Genomic DNA, 21,645 nt, shown 5'->3' with positions numbered 1-21,645 from the left:
ACAAACAAAAAAACCTTAAGTGAGGAAGAAGAATGGAGGTAGGGAGAAACAGAGGAGCTAAGGGAGAGGGAGAGACTGATACAGATGTATCCCCTTTTCTCGTGGATTTTATAGTCTAACAGAGGAAACATCCATTAATGCAATAGTTACATCTATGAGTGTTTAATTATGATTGGAGGTAAATGCTATGAAGTTATAGAGGATATTTCTATACGAATGAACAGCACAAGAACTTGCGAGGCAAAAACACCCACCCTAAGGAGTAACCCTGATGGTTCTGAGATCTGACGAATAAGCAGACGTTACATAGACGAAAGGGTTAGGGGAAAGCTGTTTAGGACAGTCAAGAGAGGAGGTGTTGACTTAGGATGCAGGGAGGAGAATACATTGAAGGGGGCATCAGAGTATACAAAGGAGGGAGACCCTAGGAGATCCCTGCAGTGGCCCCACCAGAAATACTGGTGGTTTATGCTAGAATAGTGACAATGGAGATAGAGAGAAGTGGACCCATCGGGCAGATATTTAGAGAGTAAAATTAATCCATCTCGGTGATGGATTAGATATGATGATGGGTATGGAAGTTTCATGTTATACTCAGTATTATTTCTGTGGTATATACCCAAAGCACTGACTTTTAGGGGCGGCTGTGCTAGTGCATCACTCGATGGGTTGAGTTGTAGGGTGCCAGGAAAAGGGACTGAATTGGTCCCCAAAAAGGACTGATCCAAGTATTTTACATGAAATCTGGAAGACTATTAGGAGAGAGCTGGGACTGCTGTCTAGCCCACGCACCACACTCACACATATTCACACCCACTGCCGCACTCTGAGGAAAGAGGAATCACTTGAGGTCAGGAGATCTGGCTTGAGTTCTGGCTCTGGCTCTTAGAAGCTGGAAGACATTGGTCTATTCAAGTTTCTGGGTCAGGAACTCAGGTGCTGCCACTGAGGTCTATGGACCATGCGATCCTTGACTCATGTAATGGGCACTGGGCTGGAATCTTGAGAGGAAGAAGCTGGGGGAGGTGGGAGGCATCCAAAGTAGCAGTTTAGATCTGGAAATGATGAGTTCCACAGTAATCCTTGGAGAGCAGGCTGGTCTTTTCTTATGAAATCACACAGTGGCCCTTTTTATTGTACAAATGTAAAGAAAAAACCCTCTATGGAATACTCCCACTTCAGAAGAGGATCTTTGCTTTCACTTTGCATAACCAAGGCCTGGTTCCCACTCCACCCATGAGAGGGAAAGACCCGGGATTGTCTAGCAGGGTAGAGTCTACTGTTTTCTCTAACAATTGTAGATCTGGAGAGAGGGGAGAAGTGTGCTGTGTAACAGCTCCCAGCTCTTACTGCTAGGCTTACTTTCATCCATGAATAACATCCCTTGGAAGGGAAAACAAAATCAAAATACAAGAGGTTCCCCAGTATAGTGTTTATTGCACAAAGCACTGGATTTAAAGACAAAAGACCAAGGGGCACCTGGGTGGCTCAGCTGGCTAGGCGTCAGACTTCAGCTCAGGTCATGATCTCACAGTTGGTGGTTTGGAGCCCCGCGTTGGGCTCTGTGCTGACAGCTCAGACCCTGGAGCCTGCTTCGGATTCTGTGTCTCCCTCTCTCTCTGACCCTCCCCCACTTGTGCTCTGTCTCTCTCTGTCTCTCAAAAATAAATAAAAATGTTAAAAAAAAAAAAAAGACAAAAGACCAAGAGTCAAAACTCTTCACGTCCACTTACTAGCTGTGTGATCATGTACAAATTTCATATTCTCTGCATCTCCCTTTCCTCATCTGTGGAACTATGATAATAAAGTCCCCTCCTCACCAGGTAATTATGGTGATTGAATGCAACACTCTGTGAAGAAACTCAGCATAAATGATTAAAGAGGGGTTGATTGATAGTTGCTTTCTTTCTGCTGAAGAGTATAATTTTTTCAGTCATGTGTCCTTGTTCTACAGGGAGAACCAAAGAAAGGAAACACACTTTAAGTAGGATCATGCGGCATGTGTACTCTGTCTCCAGCCACTTCTGAGTCTTAAAGAACACTAACCAGCCAAACCCAAACATCTCAAAGCCTGGCCCTTCAAGTTGGCATGCTGGAGGACAGCCTGCTGCAACTCTGCTTGGTCAATCAAGGTTCTGGCTTTATGCCACCCTTGTTGGACACACTAGCACAGCCTTGACACATGGATGGTGATGAACAAGCATAACATTTGTCCTGCACTTGTAGGTGCTGGAAACCAAGGTTCATCCCACTGATACACTTGTTGACTGCGAAAGCTTTGCTGAGTCCTAATGAAAGAAGACTTTAACTGCCTCCATTTTCACCCCTCCAAACTTTCTAATTGATTAAATTCTTTCCAGCTTATCTCTTAATGGGCAAAAGACTCGTCAGGCAGGACATCTCTTGATGGGAACAAAACTACCCTCTCAGGCAGTAAGGACTCTCCTGAGCCAGGAAGACCCCATGTGACTGACCCCAAGACAATGATCGACTTGAATTTTACTGCCCACCTGCATGTAGCTTTCTCCCACATTTTTCTTATATAAATCTGGAAGTACTTTTGGCCCCTTGAAGACAGTCTTTGAGACGCTAGTCTGTGGTCTTCCCGATGTTGGCCTTACTGAAATAAATTCCTTTCTTGTTTCACCGCCACTAGTCTCCCTGCCTTTGGCTTTTGTCCATGGTGAGTGGCAGAATCTGATCTTTTGGGGTCCCCAGAGCCGGGTGCTCTGGCAACGCTGAACTTTGGCTACACTAATGAACAATTCTACCTTGCTTATGACTAGGAGTGATCAACTACAGATTCTAAACTGGAACTCTCCTAGATTTGAGTGAAAACATGTTAATCCAGTATTTCTCAAGGTGTGGTCCCTGGGCCACCTGCTCCTGAAACTTCCAGGGGTCTCATTAAAACGGAGGCGATCCCCAGAGCTACTGAATCAGAATCTCTAGGTGTGGGCTCAGGGATCAGCATGTTAACCTTCACCACAGGAGTTTGGATGCTCATTAAAATTTGAGGGCCCGTTAAACAAACCCTTTCAAACTACTAAGGCTTAAAGGGCTATATGTAACAGATAATACTTCAAGCCAGAACAGTGTTTAAGTATACTGAAGTGCTGAATTCCAAAATATTGGTTATAATTTTAAAACGGAGTGCAATCTGAGGGGTGCCTGGGTGGCTCAGTCAGTTAAGTGTCCAACTTCAGCTCAGGTCATGACCTCACAACTCTTGAGTTTGAGCCCCACGTCAGTCTCTGTGCTGACAGCTCAGAGCCTGGAGGCTGCTTCAGATTCTGTGTGTGTCTCTCTCTCTGTCCCTCCCCTGCTCACGCTCAGTCTCTCTCTCTCTCTCTCAAAAATAAATAAACGTTAAAAAAAATGGAGTGAAATATGAAATGTGTAAACTCGTGGCAAAATCTGATTTTTGATATTTTACTACATTAATCAAACACATTGGTTGTACTAAAATGGGCAGGTCTGTCCATAAGGTAATAAAAACGATTTACTAATGGCTTCAATAGAGTGTTACATCAGTCTCTGATAATTAGAAGAAGCACAGTAGATAACCACTTGCCACGTGTAACAAGTGAATGTGAACCTTTCTTTTAGGCTTTTCCTTGACTGCTATGAACTTAGAATTGGATTTAAGTAGGAAAAACACTTGACATTATACTGAGTAGCAGAATCTCCACTTCAAGCTTCATTAAAGAGAATACATGCCATCTCTTCCTCTTCCATATCCCTTAGTTAAGATATAAATTTGGTCAGTGGGGCTGGAGCCAAAGAGGCAGGCTGTGTGGTTAGGACATTGGTTACACACAGGAGAACTGACCGTTGGATTGGAATTGAAGGAATCAGCAGAAATTCATGGTTTTTAACATATACACATAGATGGAGAGATGAATGGATGGATGGATAGATAGATAGATGGATAGATATGGATGTGTATATGTGTGAGTGTGTCATATTTCCTAGTCTGCTGAGAAGACCTAAAAGCCATGACATTCCAGTACTAATGATCACCATGGTCATGGTTTCTAAATTACATTCTCCACTAAAAGAAACCAGGACACTTTAAAGAAATGACTGATTTCAGGGCTGCTGCAGGGAAATAGCAGATGAGCCTAGAATGTGGTGTTGTGCCAGAAAGTAAAGAAGTGCTCAGAGAATGTTGGGGCGTGTCAAAAGGACATAGGAGCCAGCCTGAGGCGCTAATAAGGAGAGCAACAGGTAATAACACACTGAATAAAACAGAAATCCATGAGTCCGTGCAGATAAAAATTAATTTATAAATAAGTGAAAGGAAATGAATTATAAGGATTCTAAATAATAAATATAGAGGGAATATTGGAATTAGAAAATCACCACTTGGAAACTATCATGGCACTAATTTATTTAATTCTGAAATCACCAGTGGGTGCTAAGACTAATGAGTGAAAATTTGATGAAAACATAATATTTAGACAATCCCAAAGGATCTGCCCACAAAACACTTATTCATTGCTTTTTAATAAATGAGTAATAGTTATTCATTTTATAATAAAATAACCAGGAAGATAACCAAGGGACAAAAGGGAGCACCAACAGTAATGGGACAAATAAACACTATGTGCCTCCTGATATTATACACTGAGAGGAACACACATCACTTCGGTAGTATTCCTGCCAGAAATGTATAATCTGAATCCAATCATAAGGAGACACCAAAAAGAAAAAAAAATGAGAAACATTTCACAGAGTAAATTTTTAAAACTGTCAATGTCACAAAAGATAAGGAAAGACAGGAAAGACTAGGGAACTGTTCTAGATTGAGGGAAACTAAAAGAAATGACAACTAAATATGACACATGATCCTAGATTGGATCCTGGACTATTAAGGATATTACTGGGTCACTATTGGGACAGTCAGCAAATTTTGAGTGCGGTCTGTGGGTTAGATGATAGCATTGTTCAACATTAATTTCTTGTGGTTATATAAAAGAGAGCATTTATTTTTAGGAATTATACATTGGAGTATTAAGGGGCAATAACTCAAATGGTTTAGGAAAAATTAGGAATATCCATGAAAGAGGAAATGATAAAGCAAAAGTGGTAAAATGTTAAGGTAGAGGAGGCAAAATTTGTCAATGTCTTGACATGTTCTTTCTCTAAGGCTTGCATATTAAACTGACAAAAGACAGATTAACAGGAGAAAAAGATTTATTCATGTACACATGGGAGCCAGTAAAAGAAGTAGCTGGCTTCTTAAATGGTTTAAGGTAAAGGCCTATAGAGTAAAAGCTTGGTTGGTGAACATAATTCGTTCCAGAAACATGCTTGTAATCCAAAGCACTTGTATATCACAGTGAATTTCCCCATAAGAAATAAGGGGAACTCAGATGATTTGTTCCACAACCCAAAAATATTCATATAAAAATGATTATAGTACTGGAATATAATATGAAATAATAAAGAAAATACAAAATAGAAAGAAAGGTAAATAAATTAACCTGCACTTACCTTGAAAACCATCATGACTGGTGTGAGGGAGACCAGAGAGAGGAGTGTTATTGTGTAGAATGACTTTCACTATCACTACCATACTCACTGCTATCTATTGGCTCAATGGAATTTTGTTCTGCATGGGGGCCATTGTATACATGCATATGGATGTTGACTACAGTACATTATTAATAAACTCTTGTCAGATCACAACCAACACTGCAGATATACAAACAATAATAAGAATATTATGAGCAATTATATGCCAATAAATTGGGCAATCTGGAAGAAATGGACAAATTCCTAGAAATATATAAACTACCAAAATGGAAACAGGCAAAAATAGAAAATTTGAACAGACCATAACCAGTAAAGAAATTTAATTAGTGATTTAAAAAAATCTCCTAAAAAACAAAAGGCCAGGGCTGAATGGCTTTCCAGAGGAATTCTACCAAATATTTAAAGAAGACTTAACACCTATTCTTTTGAAGCTCTTCCAAAAAATAGAAATGGAAGGAAAACTTCCAAACTCATTCTCTGAGGCCAGCATTATGTTGATTCCAAAACCAGACAGAGACCCCCACTAAAAAGGAGAACTCTAGACCAATGTCCCTGATGAACATGGATACAAAAATTCTCAACAAGATACTAGCCAACCAGATCCAACAATACATTAAAAGAATCATTCACCACAATCTAGTGGGATTTATACCTGGGAGGTAGGGCTCGTTCAATATCCACAAATCAATCAATGTGAAACATTAATAAAAGAAAGTGTAAGAATCACATGATCCTCTAAATATATGCAGAGAAAGCATTTGACAAAACAGCATCCTTTCTTAATAAAAACCCTCAAGAAAGTAGGGACAGAAGGATCATATCTCGGGGCCCCCGGGTGGCTCAGTTGGTTAAGTATCCGACTTCAGCTCATGTCATGATCTCACAGCTCCTGGTTTCAAGCTCCACATCTGGCTCTGGGCTGGCAGCTCAGAGCCTGGAGCCTGCTTCATATTCTGAGTCTCCCTCCCTCTGCCCCTCCCTTCTCACGCTCTCTCTCTCAAAAATAAATAAAAACATTAAAAAAAAGACAGAAAGATCATACCTCAAGATCATAAAAGCTATATACGAAAGACCCACCACTAATACCATCCTCAATGGGGAAAAACTGAGAGCTTTCCCCCCAAGGTCAGGAACATGAGGGATGTCCACTCTCACCACTGTTATTTAACATAGTATGGAAGTCCTAGCCTCAGCAATCAGGTAACACAAAGAAATAAAAGGCATCCAAATTGGCAAAGAGGAAGTCAAACTTTCACTCTTTGCAGATGACATGATACTCTATATGGAAAACCCAAAAGATCCCACCAAAAACTGCTAGAACTGATTCATGTATTCAGCAAAGTTGCAGGATATAAAATCAATGCACAGAAATCGGTTGCATTTCTATACACCAATAATGAAGCAGCAGAAAGAGAAATCAAGGAATTAATCCCATTTACAATTGCACCCAAAACCGTAAAATACCTAGGATTAAACCTAACCAAAGAGGTGAAAAATCTATACCCTGAAAACTATAGAAAAGCCTTTGAAAGAAACTGAATAAGACACATAAAAATGGAAAAATATTCCATGCTCATGGATTGGAAGAGCAAATATTGTTAAAATGTCGATACTACCCAAAGCAATCTACACATTCAATGCAATCCCTATCAAAATAACTCCAGCATTCTTCACACAGCTAGAACAAATAATCCTAAAATTTGTATGGAACCAGAAAAGACCCTGAATAGCCGAAGTGGTCTTGAAAAAGAAAACCAAAGCAGGAGGTATCACAATTCCAGACTTTTACCTGTATTACAAAGCTGTAACCATCAAGACAGCATGGTACTGGCACAAAAACAGACACTCAGGTCAATGGAACAGAATAGAGAACCCAGAAATGGACCCACAAACGTATGGCCAACTAATCTTTGACAAAGCAGAAATGAGTATCCAATGGAAGAAAGACGGTCTCTTCAGCAAGTGGTGCTGGGAAAACTGGACAGTGACATGTAGAAGAATGAACCTGGACCACTTTCTTACACCATACACAAAAATAAACTCAAAATGGATTAAAGACCTCAATGTAAGACAGGAAGCCATCAAAATCCTCAAGGAGAAAGCAGGCAAAAACCTCTTTGATCTTGGCCACAGTAACTTCTTACTCAACACGTCTCCAGAGGCAAGGGAAACAAAAGCAAAAATAAACTACTGGGACCTCATCAAAATAAAAAGCTTCTGCACAGCGAAGGAAACAATCAGCAAAACTAAAAGGCAACTGACAGAATGGGAGAAGATATTTGCAAACGATGCGTCAGATAAAGGGTTAGTATCCAAAATCTATAAAGAACTTATCAAACTCAACACCCAAGAAACAAATAATCCAGTGAAGAAATGGGCAAAAGACATGAATAGACACTTCTCCAAGGAGGACATCCAGATGGCCAACTGACACATGAAAAATGCTCCACATCACTCATCATCAGGGAAATAAATACAAATCAAAACCACAATGAGATACCGCCTTACACCTGTCAGAATGTCTCACATTAACAACTCAGGCAACAACAGATGTTGGCAAGGATGCGGAGAAAGGGGATCTCTTTTGCATTGTTGGTGGGAATGCAAGCTGGTGCAGCCACTCTGGAAAACAGTATGGAGGTTCCTCAAAAAACTAAAAATAGAACTACCCTACGACCCAGCAATTGCACTACTAGGCATTTATTCACAGGATACAGGTGTGCTGTTTCAAAGGGACACACGCACCCCCACGTTTATAGCAGCACTATCAACAATAGCCAAAGTATGGAAAGAGCCCAAATGTCCATCGATGGATGAATGGATAAAGAAGATGTGGTGTATATATATATATATATATATATACACATACACACAATGGAGCATTACTCAGCAATCAGAAGAGAATGAAATCTTGCCATTTGCAACTACGTGGATGGAACTGGAGGGTATTATGCTAAGTGAAATTAGTCAGTCAGAGAAAGACAAATATCATATGACTTCACTCATATGAGGACTTTAAGGTAAAAAACAGATGAACATAAGGGAAGGCAAGCAAAAATAATATAAGAACAGGGAGGGGGACAAAACATAAAAGACTCTTAAACATGGAGAACAAACTGGGGGTTACTGGAGGGGGTGTGGGAGGGGGGATGGGCTAAATGGGTAAGGGCCACTAAGGAATCTACTCCTGAAATCATTGTTGCACTGTATGATAAGTAACTTGAATATAAATTTTAAAAGATAAATTAAATAAAGAAAAAAGAAAAGAAAAGAAAAGAAAAGAACTGTCCATTGGTGCATTGCAGTGACAAAAAATACACTAGTGCCAGTTGTGGGCACCTTCCAGCGTTCTGAAAAATCACTGATTTCTACCATGGCCTGAGACGGAGCATCTGAGCATGGGAGACGATCACCCACAGTCCCGCAGTGAGAGAAAGAGAGAGGCAGAGAGAAAAGAACCGTTGGCTCAGTTGTGAGCATGTGACATTAGGCATCACGTGCTACCAGTTTCGCAAGACATTGCTCGCCTATCAAGTTAAAATTTGTTAGAAATGTTTGCTGTCTTCCAGAACACTGGAACACTCACAGAACAAGTTAGTCGCAATCCAAGGCTTTATTGTATACGAAACTTGATAGAAGGAAAGGTGAGAGAAAGACTTTTCTGCGAGGAATAAATAGGTTTCTTTAGGACAAACAAATGGGTGTTTAGAACAATCGAGAGATAAGAAAGTGATAGTGTTTGTCAATATAGGTATGAATGGTTTTTCTGTCTCCCTCAGGGACACAAAACTCCTGGGTGAAGGAATTTGGGTTAGACTTTATTTATGTTTTCCCTTCTGGGAGTAGATCTTCCCAAAAGAAGGAATTTATTTTACAGAAATTGCCGCTTTTAGTTAGATCAGGAAAGCTCCAAAAACGCTTCTTTCTGCATCTCTTTATTCTCAAATCATCTTGATACCAACTCTGAGGTTCTGAGTGGTTACCTACATTAACAATTGGGAAACCTCTTTTTTTTTTTTTTTTTAGAGAGAGAGAAAGCATGCACAAGCAGGGCAGAGAGAGAGAGAGAAAGAATCTTAAGCAGTCTCCACACACAATGTGGAGCCTGCTGAGGGGCTTGATCTCACAACCCTGGGATCACAATGTGAGCCAAAATCAAGATTCGGACTCTCCACCAACTAAGCCACCCAGGTGTCCCACACACACATCTTGCTTTATTCAAGTGCCAACCCTGAAGGGAAGATTAAATATAAAAGGAAAGATTTTTTTTTAATTTTTATTTATTTATTTATTTATTTATTTATTTTTAATATATGAAATTTATTGTCAAATTGGTTTCCATACAACACCCAGTGCTCATCCCAAAAGATGCCCTCTTCAATGCCCATCACCTACCCTCCTCTCCCTCCCACCCCCCATCAACCCTCAGTTTGTTCTCAGTTTTTAAGAGTCTCTTATACTTTGACTCTCTCCCACTCTAACCTCTTTGTTTTTTTCATAAAAGGAAAGATTTAATTTCCATAAATAAGTGAGTAGTAAATGTCTACCCTTGAGGAAGAGAGCCCTGTAAGGAACATTAGTAACTCAATCCAGGAGGAACAAGGTATTGTCCAGGATGCTCAGAGCTCTTCAGGAAGAAATGCAGCCCCACCTGTCAGACAACAGATCTCAGGCTGAGTGTAGGATAACCCCTTAGCTGAAGCCTCTGCTGACAGCTTCCTGGTATATAACCCTTTGCAAAGATGACCTGGGTCCACAGTTTGATTCTCTTGCCCAAATTCCCTTCTTAGAAACTTACATAATATACAGATCTTCACGTTAAAATAACAGGTCCTTGCTTTTTTTACTTTGCGGAATGCAAGTCCCGATATTTTCCACTAATAACAATAATAATACAAGCAATTCACATGTATTAAATACTTACTCTGCGTCAGGCCCTCTGCTAAATATGTTACATGCATTGTTTTATTTAATCATGCCCATTTCCCTGTGAAATAAGGACTATCATTATTCTCTTCCTTTTACAGAAGAGGAAACCAGATGCTCTGAGTGATTAAACTCTCCAGGATCACAAAGCTGTTAAGTGGCTGCATCTGGGTTTGAACCCAGACTTTCCAATATCAAAGCAGATACAATTAACCATGATATAAGATGCTGTGCTATGCCTCAACATTCTCGGGTTCCCTCTAGACTCCAGTTTGTAGTAATAACTCAGGGTCAAAATTCTGTGACATATATACCATCTCAGTTAAGAGAAATCCTGAGGTGCCCAGATGGAAGTCATCTCAACACAAACCCAAGAAAGAGGGGAAGTGCTCTGCAAATAAGAGCTACCTTAGGTCAAAGCCGATTCCCATACTGCCAATGCCTTTGGTTGCTTCATTGCCGTGGCAAACTGGTAAGTGTTAGCTATCTTTAGTTCGCATTGGTTAAAGGGCTGACAGAAGAGGTTGTTTATAAAAGATACTGAAGAATACCCATCTCCAATTTTAATTAATTTTCCTTTATATTCTTAATTAGAGACTCTTGACTCAACATCCTTATTTCCTCACCTGAGTATTACATATGGCAAATAGCTACTCCTGAACGGTATCTACTAAAATAAAATGGGAGTATCAAGGGCCAGGACCCAACTAGAAGAAAATCATGATCCCCAACTCCTAGTTCAGTCCTAGGAGTTCTCAAACTTCTTTTCTGCTTCCATACACAATGGATGATAGTAAAAGTGTGACACACGTCCTTATACGTTTTCTGGAGGAATGCTACCCATTTCTCTTTCATTCAAGAAAGGATATCAGAATCATGTGAACTCAAGTGACATCATTACAGGGATGCCATTAACTCTAATTTATGAAGAAGAACACCTTTTGTAAACTTCTATGTGTTAACTATCATCAAGAGTAAGTCACAAGAAGCTAGGGAAATGATATATGTTATTTGTATATATTCTAGATTAAATTTATTGCTTCCTATTAAGCGCTATTGTATTTTTCCCTCTTCTTTTTCATTACTTCATTTTACCTAGATCACCATCATAGCTGATTTGGGGGAAGCATAGTAGAAGCATGAAGTCTATTAGAAATTTCTTCTGCCCAAGAATTCATACTTATCAAGTCTGGATCTCTTCATTGTCAGCTGGGAGACAGGGATGGTGAGGACTGAGATATAGAAAGCAAGGCTAAGAATCTCTCTCATTCTCTCTCTCTCTCTCTCTCTATCTCACACACACACACACACACACAGATTTATTGAAGTATAATTGACAAATAAAAATGATATGTATTTAATCAGGGGTGCCTGAGTGGCTCAGTCAGTTATGTGTCCAATCTTGATTTCTGTTCAGGTCATGATCTCATAGTTCATGACATCAGACCTGCATCAGGCTCTGTTCTGACAGGGTGGATCCTGCTTGGGATTCTCTCTCTCCCTCTCTATGCCCCTTCCCTGCTCACACATGCACTCTTTCTCTCTCCGAAAATAAACATTTTTAAAAAATTGTATGTATTTAAGGTGTACCACTTGATGTTTTGATATACATATACCTTGTGAAATGATCACTGCAATCAAGATAAATAACATATCCATCACTTCACATAGTTACTATTTCCTGTTTCCCTTTTTCGTGTGTGTGCTGAGAGCACTTAAGGTCCATGCTCTTAGCAAGTTTCAAGCATACAATACAAGGTTGTTAACTGTCACTTTGCAGTATGTTAGTTCTCCAAAACTCATTCATCTAGCATAAGTGGAACTTTGTACCCCTTGACCAACATCTTCCCATTCCCCATCCTCCACCCCCAGCTTCTGCCAACCACCATTCTACACACTGCTTCTGTGAGTTTGACTATTTCAGTTTCCTCATATAAGTGAGATCATGCAGTATTTGTCTTTCTATGTCATCCCCACATACAGGACTTCTCTGGTTGTAGACCATTATCATCTAGGCCTTGGTGGCCTGACTTTGGTCACATTTGTCTCAAAGGTGACAGGTTACAGATCAAGGTCCAAAAGGATCAGAGGATGGGTTCTTCAGCCCAGGTGGCAGCCACTAATTGTGTTGTCTTATATTTGGATTCTACCCTTATATTCCCAGACTTCAGAGAGCTGCGCAGGTTGATGTCACAGGTACTCCAAGCTCTGTCCTTGGTCTGCCTGTGTGACATAGGCTCTGAATACTTCATTATTAAATGATGATGATGTTGATGATGACAAATTTGAGTACATCATGTCATAGCTATTGGTAATGTTTAATCATTGCCACAAATATATGAAGTAATTTTTATTATTTCTATTTTCCAGATGAGAAAATTGAGGTTTGAAGTGTTTAAATAACTCATCTAAAGTCAAACAGAGACTTTATTCATTTATTTATTTATTTATTTAAATTCAAGTTAGTTGACATACGGTGTAGTATGGGTTTCAGGAGTAGAACCCAGTGATTCATCACTTACATATAACATTCAGTGCTCATCCCAACAAGCTCCCTCCTTAATGCCCTGCACCCATCTAACCCATGCCCCCATCTTCCTCCCCTCCAGCAACCCTCAGTTTGTTCTCTGTATTTAAGAGTCTCTTTATGGTTTGCCTCCCCCTCTGGTTTTGTCTTATTTTTCCTTCCTTACACTATGGTCATCTGTTGTGTTTCTTGAATTCCACATATGAGTGAAATCATATGATATTTGTCTTTCTCTGTCTGACTTATTTCACTTAGCATGACACCCTCCTGTTCTATCCACATTTTGCAAATGGCAAGATTTCATTCTTTTTTTATTGCCAAGTAGTATTCCCTTGTATCTATATACAACCTCATCTTTATCCATTCATCAGTTGATGGACATTTGGGCTCTTTCCATAATTTGACTATTGTTGATAACACTGTTATAAACATTGGGGTGCATGTGCTCCTTCAAATCAGCATTTTTATATCTTTTGGATAAATACCTAGTAGTGCAGTTGCTGGGTCATAGGGTAGTTATATTTTTAATTTTTTGAGGAAGCTCCATACTGTTTTCCAGAGTGGCTGCACCAGTTTGCATTCCCACAACAGTGCAAAAAAGTTCCTCTTTCTCCACATCCTTGCTAACATCTGTCGTTGCCTGAGTTGTTAATTTTAGCCATTCTGACAGGTGTGGGGTGGTATCTCATTGTGGTTCTGATTTGTATTTCCCTGATGATGAATGATGAGTATTTTTTCATGTGTCTGTTAACCATCTGGGTGTCTCCTTTGGAAAAGTGTCTATTTATGTATTCCTTCCATTATTCACTGGATTATTTGCTTTTTGGGTGTTGAGTTTGATCATTTCTTTACAGATTTTGGATACTAACCCTTTATCTGATATGTCATTTGCAAGTATCTTCTCCCATTCTGTTGGTTGCCTTTTAGTTTTGCTGATTGTTTCCTTCACTGTGCAGAAGCTTTTTATTTTGATGAGGTCCCAGTAGTTCATCTTTGCTTTTGTTTCCCTTGCCTCGAGAGACATGTCTAGTGAGAAGTTGCTGTGGCCGAGGTCAAAGAGGTTGTTGCCTGTTTTGTCCTCTAGAATTTTTGTGGTTTCCTATCACATGTTTAGGTCTTTCATCCTAAAGACCTTTCATCCATTTTGAGTTTATTTTTGTTTATGGTGTAAGAACATGGACCAGTTTCATTCTTCTGCTTGTCACTGTTCAGTTTTCCCAGCACCACTTGCTGAAGAGACAGTCTTTATTCCATTGGATATTCTTTCTTGTTTTGTCAAAGATTAGTTGGCCATATATTTGTGGGTCCATTTCTGGGTTCTCTATTCTGCTCCACTTATCTATTTGCCTGTTTTGTGCCAGTACCGTACCGTCTTGATGATTACAGGTTTATAATACAGCCTGAAGTCCAGAATTGTGATGCCTCCAGCTTTGGTTTTCTTTTTCAAGATTGCTTTGGCTATTCAGGGTCCTTTCTGGTTCCATACAAATTTTAGGATTGTTTGTTCTAGCTCTGTGAAGAATGCTGGTGTTATTTTGATAGGGATTGCATTGAGTATGTAGATTGTTTTGGGTAGTATCGACATTTTATACTACAGTCTATACATTTTATAGACATTTTAACAATATTTGTTCTTCCAATCCATGAGCATGGAATGTTTTTCCATTTCTTTGTAACACACACATGATTTGAACCCAAATCTCATTGACTCCCAAGCAGTGCTTTTCACCCTGACTTGATTTTGACTGGGTTGATTTTGCCCTTTCAATATCCTTCCCCTAAACCTAGACCCTGGCAGCAGCTCTGGTTTTCCTGCCACAGTCCTCCAATATTCCATCATCCTTGACAGGCAGAAACACAAAGATGGTCAGTCTTGACGCCATTTTCTAAAAGGGCCTCAGTCTCTCCACAAGTCTCTTGAGTCCTCCAAGCATGCCTATGTTGCAAACGGGCTTCCTGGAAAAGCAGACCGTGGGATGGAGGTCAGCATCCTGAAGTTTGTCAGGAAGTACTCTTAGGGAGCAGGATTGAGCAGAGACGGCTGGGCTGGCATGCAGCCCCCATCAAGTCTCAGCCAATCGAAGGGGCGTTCTGGTGCTGGGATGGCTGTTGAGCACAGGGCCACCGGCCTTTCCTGCCCGCATTACTCAGGCTTTGGATATGCGCTGCCCTAGGAAGGCACGGAACATTGAGCACAGCAGATCTCTTTGGCTGAGATAGTTCCTGAGGGAGGCTGACAGCTGAGGATTGTGCGGGCAGCACTCCCAGTAGCAGGGAAGATTAAGGGGGTATTTCCAAGGGAGCTTTGTAGATGACACCTCCTCCAACACACACACACACACACACACACACACACACACATCCACGATACTCACAAATGCCTTTGGAATTTTGTCTTTCAGAGGAAGGACAAAGAGAGGCTCCAAGATGCTGGTTATGACCCGAAAAGAGAAAATTGGGCTGCTGAACAGATCCAGCCAAGTTGCACTACTCGTGTCGCCCAGTTTTCAGCTGCTTACAAGTGAGAGGACTTCTCCCTTGTTTCCTAATGACTCTTTCAAAATTTGCCTTCTGGAGCTCTGACTCACCACACATCTGAAAGCTTATTTAAGTGTTCCCAAGCTTCCCGTTCGAATATAGGGAGTCTACTGGGAGAATACAAATAACTCTAGGACCCCCTGGCCTTCAGTTAGCCCCTTCTCCTCCCTTCTCGAGACTTCTGCCATCTTGGACCTCACAGACTATGTGATGTGAAAGGAGTGGAGATTTTTCTCTACAGTGCTAGATGCCATGACTGGTACATAGTGGGTGCTCAGTACAGGTCAGCTGCCCAAATGATGTGTTCTAGCTGGGGATTTAAACACCTCTTCTATTTTGGGATGAGCACTGGGTGTTGTATGGAAACCAATTTGACAATCAATTTCATATATTAAAAAAATAAAAAATAAAATAAAACAAAACAAAATAAAATAAAAACCACACACACACACACACACACACACACACACACACAAAACACCTCTTCTAATCCTTGCAACAATCCACCACTCAGTCCCTCAGTCTTTGTGCTGAATGGTTGCCACTGTCTGCCCAGTGCAGATTCATTTTCCAGGCTCGGACTTGGTACCAAAAGGATTGAAATTACTTCCCAGGTGTCCCTCTACCTAGGTATCCAAACACATAAGCTAGCTGGTAATTAATTTAGTTAAATCCTTGAGGCCTAAAAAAAATTAAAAAAAATAAAAACCGAGCTCACACATAGCATTCCAAAGAGAATTCAGTACTTCCCAACGAAGTCAAAAATACGGTTGGCTCACATACAACACGCAGAAAAGTCAATCACAGTTTCCCCTTAGTGAAGGCAAACTAAGCAAAAAAGCTACCTATCTCTAGAGGTAGATGCAATGATTTTTGCTAACACTGTATTTTGGAAAGATAATATCCTTACAAGATTCTTAAATGTCTTTTTGTAAGAAATAAAATCATTCTGTGTTAAGACTCAGAACCCTCTCTGTATCAATTCACAAAAATCTCTAATATTCTTTCCCTTTCTTCTATTTAAATGACAAGACTCTTGGCCCTTTTGCTTCCATCAATTTTTGTTTTTTGGCCTTCTCCTTGCTGTCAAGAGGCTGATGTGACTGAAAAGATGTGTCCTGTTCTTGGCTCTGCCAGCAGATGGGCTGTATAGGTGACTTGACAAGTTTCTTTGGGTGGGGGAGACAGAAGTGACATATTAGGTGGCCAAGGAATGGGAAAATTTAGGTTATGGGTTAGAAAAACTTGAAAATGTATACTGTAAGTTTTAAAAGCACCATCAGGTTTTTTTTTTTTAAGTTTATTTATTTTTGAGAGAGAGAGAAACAGAGAGCAAGCAAGGGAGAGGCAGAGAGAGAGGGAGACAGAATCTGAGGCAGGGTCCACGCTCTGACCTGTCAGCACCAGAGCCCAATGCGTTACTCGAAACCACGAACAGAAGATCATGACCTGAGCCCAAGGTGGATGCTTAACCGACTGAACCACCCAGGTGCCCCAAGCACTGTAAGTTTTAAAGCACTAAAGTTATTCCTCATAACTGAAGTTACGTGCAAATAACTTTAAAACAAAATAAGCGTCCAACTGCATTAGGTTTTATGAAAAGTTATTTCATTTGGGACAAAATATATACATCAGATATCTCAATTTCCATCCAACTTTCTTCTTCAAATTTATAGGTCTCATTCACAACTTAGGGTTAATTGTAATGTGTCTGAGGATTTGAATGTTTGACATGATAAAAAGAATCTTTATGGTCATAAATACAGTAGGCCTTTGCTTGTTTCTCTTTTTAAAAGAGCAGGACAAAAATTAAGAAAGAAAAATATCTGGGATCTTACTGATTCTTCAGAGTTTTTGCCTTCTTAACATGTCTGTAATCATAAAACAAAACAGTTTGGCAATTACCTCTGCGTTCCACACAGAGCTTCAGGGTGGCCCGTAAGCCTCACAAAAGCCATTTGACTGGCCCTGTCTTCTTTGTGCTTAATGTGATGGCTGGCCCAGAGCAGGTCCCCAGTAACTGTTTAATAGGTAATGGAATAGAGCTGTTGCCTCATGGCAGGAAATAATCTCTCATGACCTGATGATGTAAAGGTAAAGAACATTGGCAGGAGATGCACACATCCATGAAGAATGTTGGAAGAGGAGAGAAAGGGAGGGAGGGAAGTACACAGATTGTCTACCAGTTAACACCTTTGATCCTTCTGATGATGTTAAGTCTGAAAACGTTCTGTTGTGCACTTTAAAAAGTAATCTGCATCCATTAATACTTTTAGGTAATAAGCATTTATTTTATGCCTAACATGTTCCAGGCACTGTTCTAGGCAGTGAAAAAATACAGCCATGGACAAATTCCCCACTGTCATGGAGTTATACTTCAGTGGAACCTGTATCACCAACCTGAAAGGCCAATAGTGATAACCCCATTTTTATGAGTAGGGAAATGACACAGGTTTTCTTCCATACTATGCCTGACATGCCTGAACTGTCCAGTGTTATCAAGTGGCACCGTTTCTGTATATTAGCATCCAAATGTATTTAAAGGCAGCTTTATAGACAAACCCAATCACTTTACACTGTATAACCAGCAACTGATACTCTAATTCAAGCAAGTTTTTACCACCAGGAAAATGGTCTATTTGAAAAATACATACATACACATACACATATAAATACATACACATACACACATATATACACATATATACACAAATATAATCTAATGTTTGCATTAATGTAGGCTTAGCACTATGAAGAGAATATTAATATGCCCCCAATTTTGCATGGTGTTTTGAACTATTTTTACATACTTTAAGTAGACTTCAAACTTGATTAATAATCAAGGTTGCTTTTCTATGAACTCCATCCTTTCCCTTAAACAGAAGTATTTCCATGGGCTTATTTGACTTTTAACAAAGTGAAAGTTTACTGGAAATATGGCAAGAGTTACATGCTAAAGCAAAACATTTGGAAAATTTAAAATTAAACAAATATATAAATGAGTGTTCAACTTTTACAGAATGAGGCAATACGCAAGGAAACGTTTTAAAAAAGAAACCAAATTCAGTCCTCTTGAAAGATACTATAGACCTAATGATTAGACAGCAATTAGATATTAAGAACCACTTGATCCTAAATCCTTCAAAGGATTGTACAAATTGGACCTATTGAACAGTTTGAGCATTTAAATTTTATGCTGAATCCAACAGCTGAATTTAAATAATTTAGTAGAATTCTTTAACGTTTTAATTTTATCCACCAGAATGAAACACATTGGATTCTACTATCTTTCGGTTTCATCAAACACTGAGTGTGGTGGGAAGAAAACCTGATCAAGGAGACTCAGGAGGCCTGGGTTTGGGTCTCATCACTGTGTATGACCTTAGACAGAAGTGTCAGATTTAAGCACTTGGAGTATCAGTTTTATCTTTCCATCTCAACAGACCTTTTTAAAGATGGAATTAGGGGTGCCTGGGTGGCTCACTCAGTTAAACATCCAACTCTTGATTTCTGCTCAGGTCATGATCTCAAGCTCCATGGGATCAAGCCCTGTGTCAGGCTCTGCTCTTACAGCACGGAGACTGCTTGGGATTCTCTCTCTCCCTCTCGCTGACCTTTCCCCGCTCCTTCCTGTGCACACTCTCTCTCAATATAAATTTAAAAACTTAAAAAAAAAAAAAAAGATGGAGTAAAGGTAGGTGAAACTGCTCTGAAAACTGTAAGAAGGCATCTCATCGCATCCAACTTACTACTACTATGACTCTGCTGTTCTCCCAGCATTGGAGAGAGAACACTAATCACAGGTCTCTCCAACTCCGGGCTGAGGGGGTCACACCCCAGCAGCTACAACTATCCCGTATCAGGCCAGACCACACTGATCCTCTCCTCAGTTGCACAAAGACGTCTAGGTGTTCTTCTGTGTCTCCAGTCAGTTGTTCTTTTAAACAAAATGAAAACTGGACTCACTGATTTGAGAGAACCAAGATTCTGTATGTAATTCACACTCTATATGCATTTAGTGTAAGCTGCACTACCAAAACCTTCACCAAACCTCCTGATTTGGTACATTCCTAGCAACTCTAGCCACGTAGTTTAGGATTTCCTTAGAAGTTCTGATAATTGATCGATGGATGAATGGATAAAGGAAATGTGGTATATATATACAATGGAGTATTACTCGGCAATCAAAAAGAATGAAATCTTGCCATTTGCAACTACGTGGATGGAACTGGAGGGTATTATGCTAAGTGAAATTAGTCAGAGAAAGACAAAAATCATGACTTCATTCATATGAGGACTTTAAGAGACAAAACAGATGAACATAAGGGAAGGGAAACAAAAATAATATAAAAACAGGGAGGGGGACAAAACAGAAGAGACTCTTAAATATGGAGAACAAACTGAGGGTTGCTGGAGGGGTTGTGGGAGAGGGGATGGGCTAAATGGGTAAGGGGCATTAAGGAATCTACTTCTGAAATCATTGTTGCACTATATGCTAATTTGGATGTAAATTTTTAAAAATAAAAAATAAAGTTAAAAAAAAATGAGTGGGTAGACAAACTGTATTTCCATACAGTGGAACTTTTCAGCAATATAAAGGAATAAACTATTGACTCAAAAAAAAAAAAGTTCTGATAATTGCTGTAACAAATTTGTCCTTATTTCTCTGTTGATCCCTTTTTGACCACAGTATTGAGGTGTTTGGATATAGGGTGATCCTTATCCTTTCCCCACCATGTTTTCTTCCAAAAGAAAAACAAAAAACAACAACAAAAAACCCTGCATTCACTTGCGCGTTCATTAAAATTTTGTGCCTATTTTACCAACCATATCCTTTCCTGCTCACCCAAGTGCCTTTTCTGCCATGGTTTGTTGATATTTCAAAAGCCCAAGCCCTTCTCTTAATAGTCATTCCTTTGTCACTGTTGGCAATTTTGCCAGATTTATCAATTCCATTTCTTCCCCAATGTTTCTCCATGTTTTCCCACAGGAAAACACTAAGTACTTGGGGTACTAGGTACAGCCCCTGTTTTCACCCTTACTCTGCCTCCCCACTTACTCTTTCCCTTTGTCATGTGTCTGTACCTCCAAATCTACTGTCCTCGTAACAGAAATCTTTCATCCTCTTTGAAAAAAGTAGCCTCCACTCTTAAGTACTGAGAACTAAGGATTGATGGGTATGTGGGGGAGAGGGGAAAGTGGGCAATGGGCATTGGGGAGGGCACCTGTTGGGATGAGCACCGGCTGTTGTATGGAAAGCAATTTGACAATAAAGTATATTCAAAAAAGAAAAGAAAAAAGTAGCCTCCTCTGTTTTCATTTTATTTATCCTCCACTTCTTATACATCTCAATGCTGCCATGAAAAACAATTTCCTAGAAATTGGAGCATTAATACTGGTTGTATGATGACTAAGGATTACTATGTGTAATGGTATTGTGGTTTTGCTTTAAAAATGAGACCTTACCATTTGAGATAAGTACTGAAATGTTTATAGGTAAGATATAATCTCTGGGATTTGTTTTGAAAAGATACGAGAAGGGGTGGTGGGGAATGATAGGGCCAGACTGGCCATGCTGTTGGACCTAGCTGAGAGAAGTACATGAAGAGATCACTATACTCTTCTATTTTAATATTCTCTATAATAAAACAGCAGAAAGTTTTTTCCTCTTCACCTGCTATAGTTTGGGCTACTCTCATAAGATCTAACATAATATTTGGATGACTTTTGCCATTTAAATGTTACTACAAAACCCAATGCCCAAAATACAAAATTACTACATCCTATGGTATATATACTAACATTATGTATACCAATATTAAATACCAATAATACAAATTACCATTTATTCTTTACTATGTACTAAGCTACTAGGCATTAACGTGATTTACATAAATTATCTCAATTTATTCTTCACAATATGCCTATCAGGTAGTAATCACTAAAGGCTCAGAGGAGGTTAAGAAACTTGCCCCGTATCATAAGGATGGAAATAAACACTTTAAATAAATGTTCATTACCAGTCCCAAATATGAAGAATATAATTATTCCCACAATAACTCAAACACAATGCTCACATTCATATTGATGTACTTCATTTCCAAATTATCATA

This window comes from Panthera tigris, chromosome B3, assembly GCF_018350195.1.
Source record: "Panthera tigris isolate Pti1 chromosome B3, P.tigris_Pti1_mat1.1, whole genome shotgun sequence".
NCBI lineage: Eukaryota > Metazoa > Chordata > Mammalia > Carnivora > Felidae > Panthera > Panthera tigris.
The sequence above is the reverse complement of the archived record's forward strand: the minus strand, read 5'-3'. Positions refer to the sequence as shown.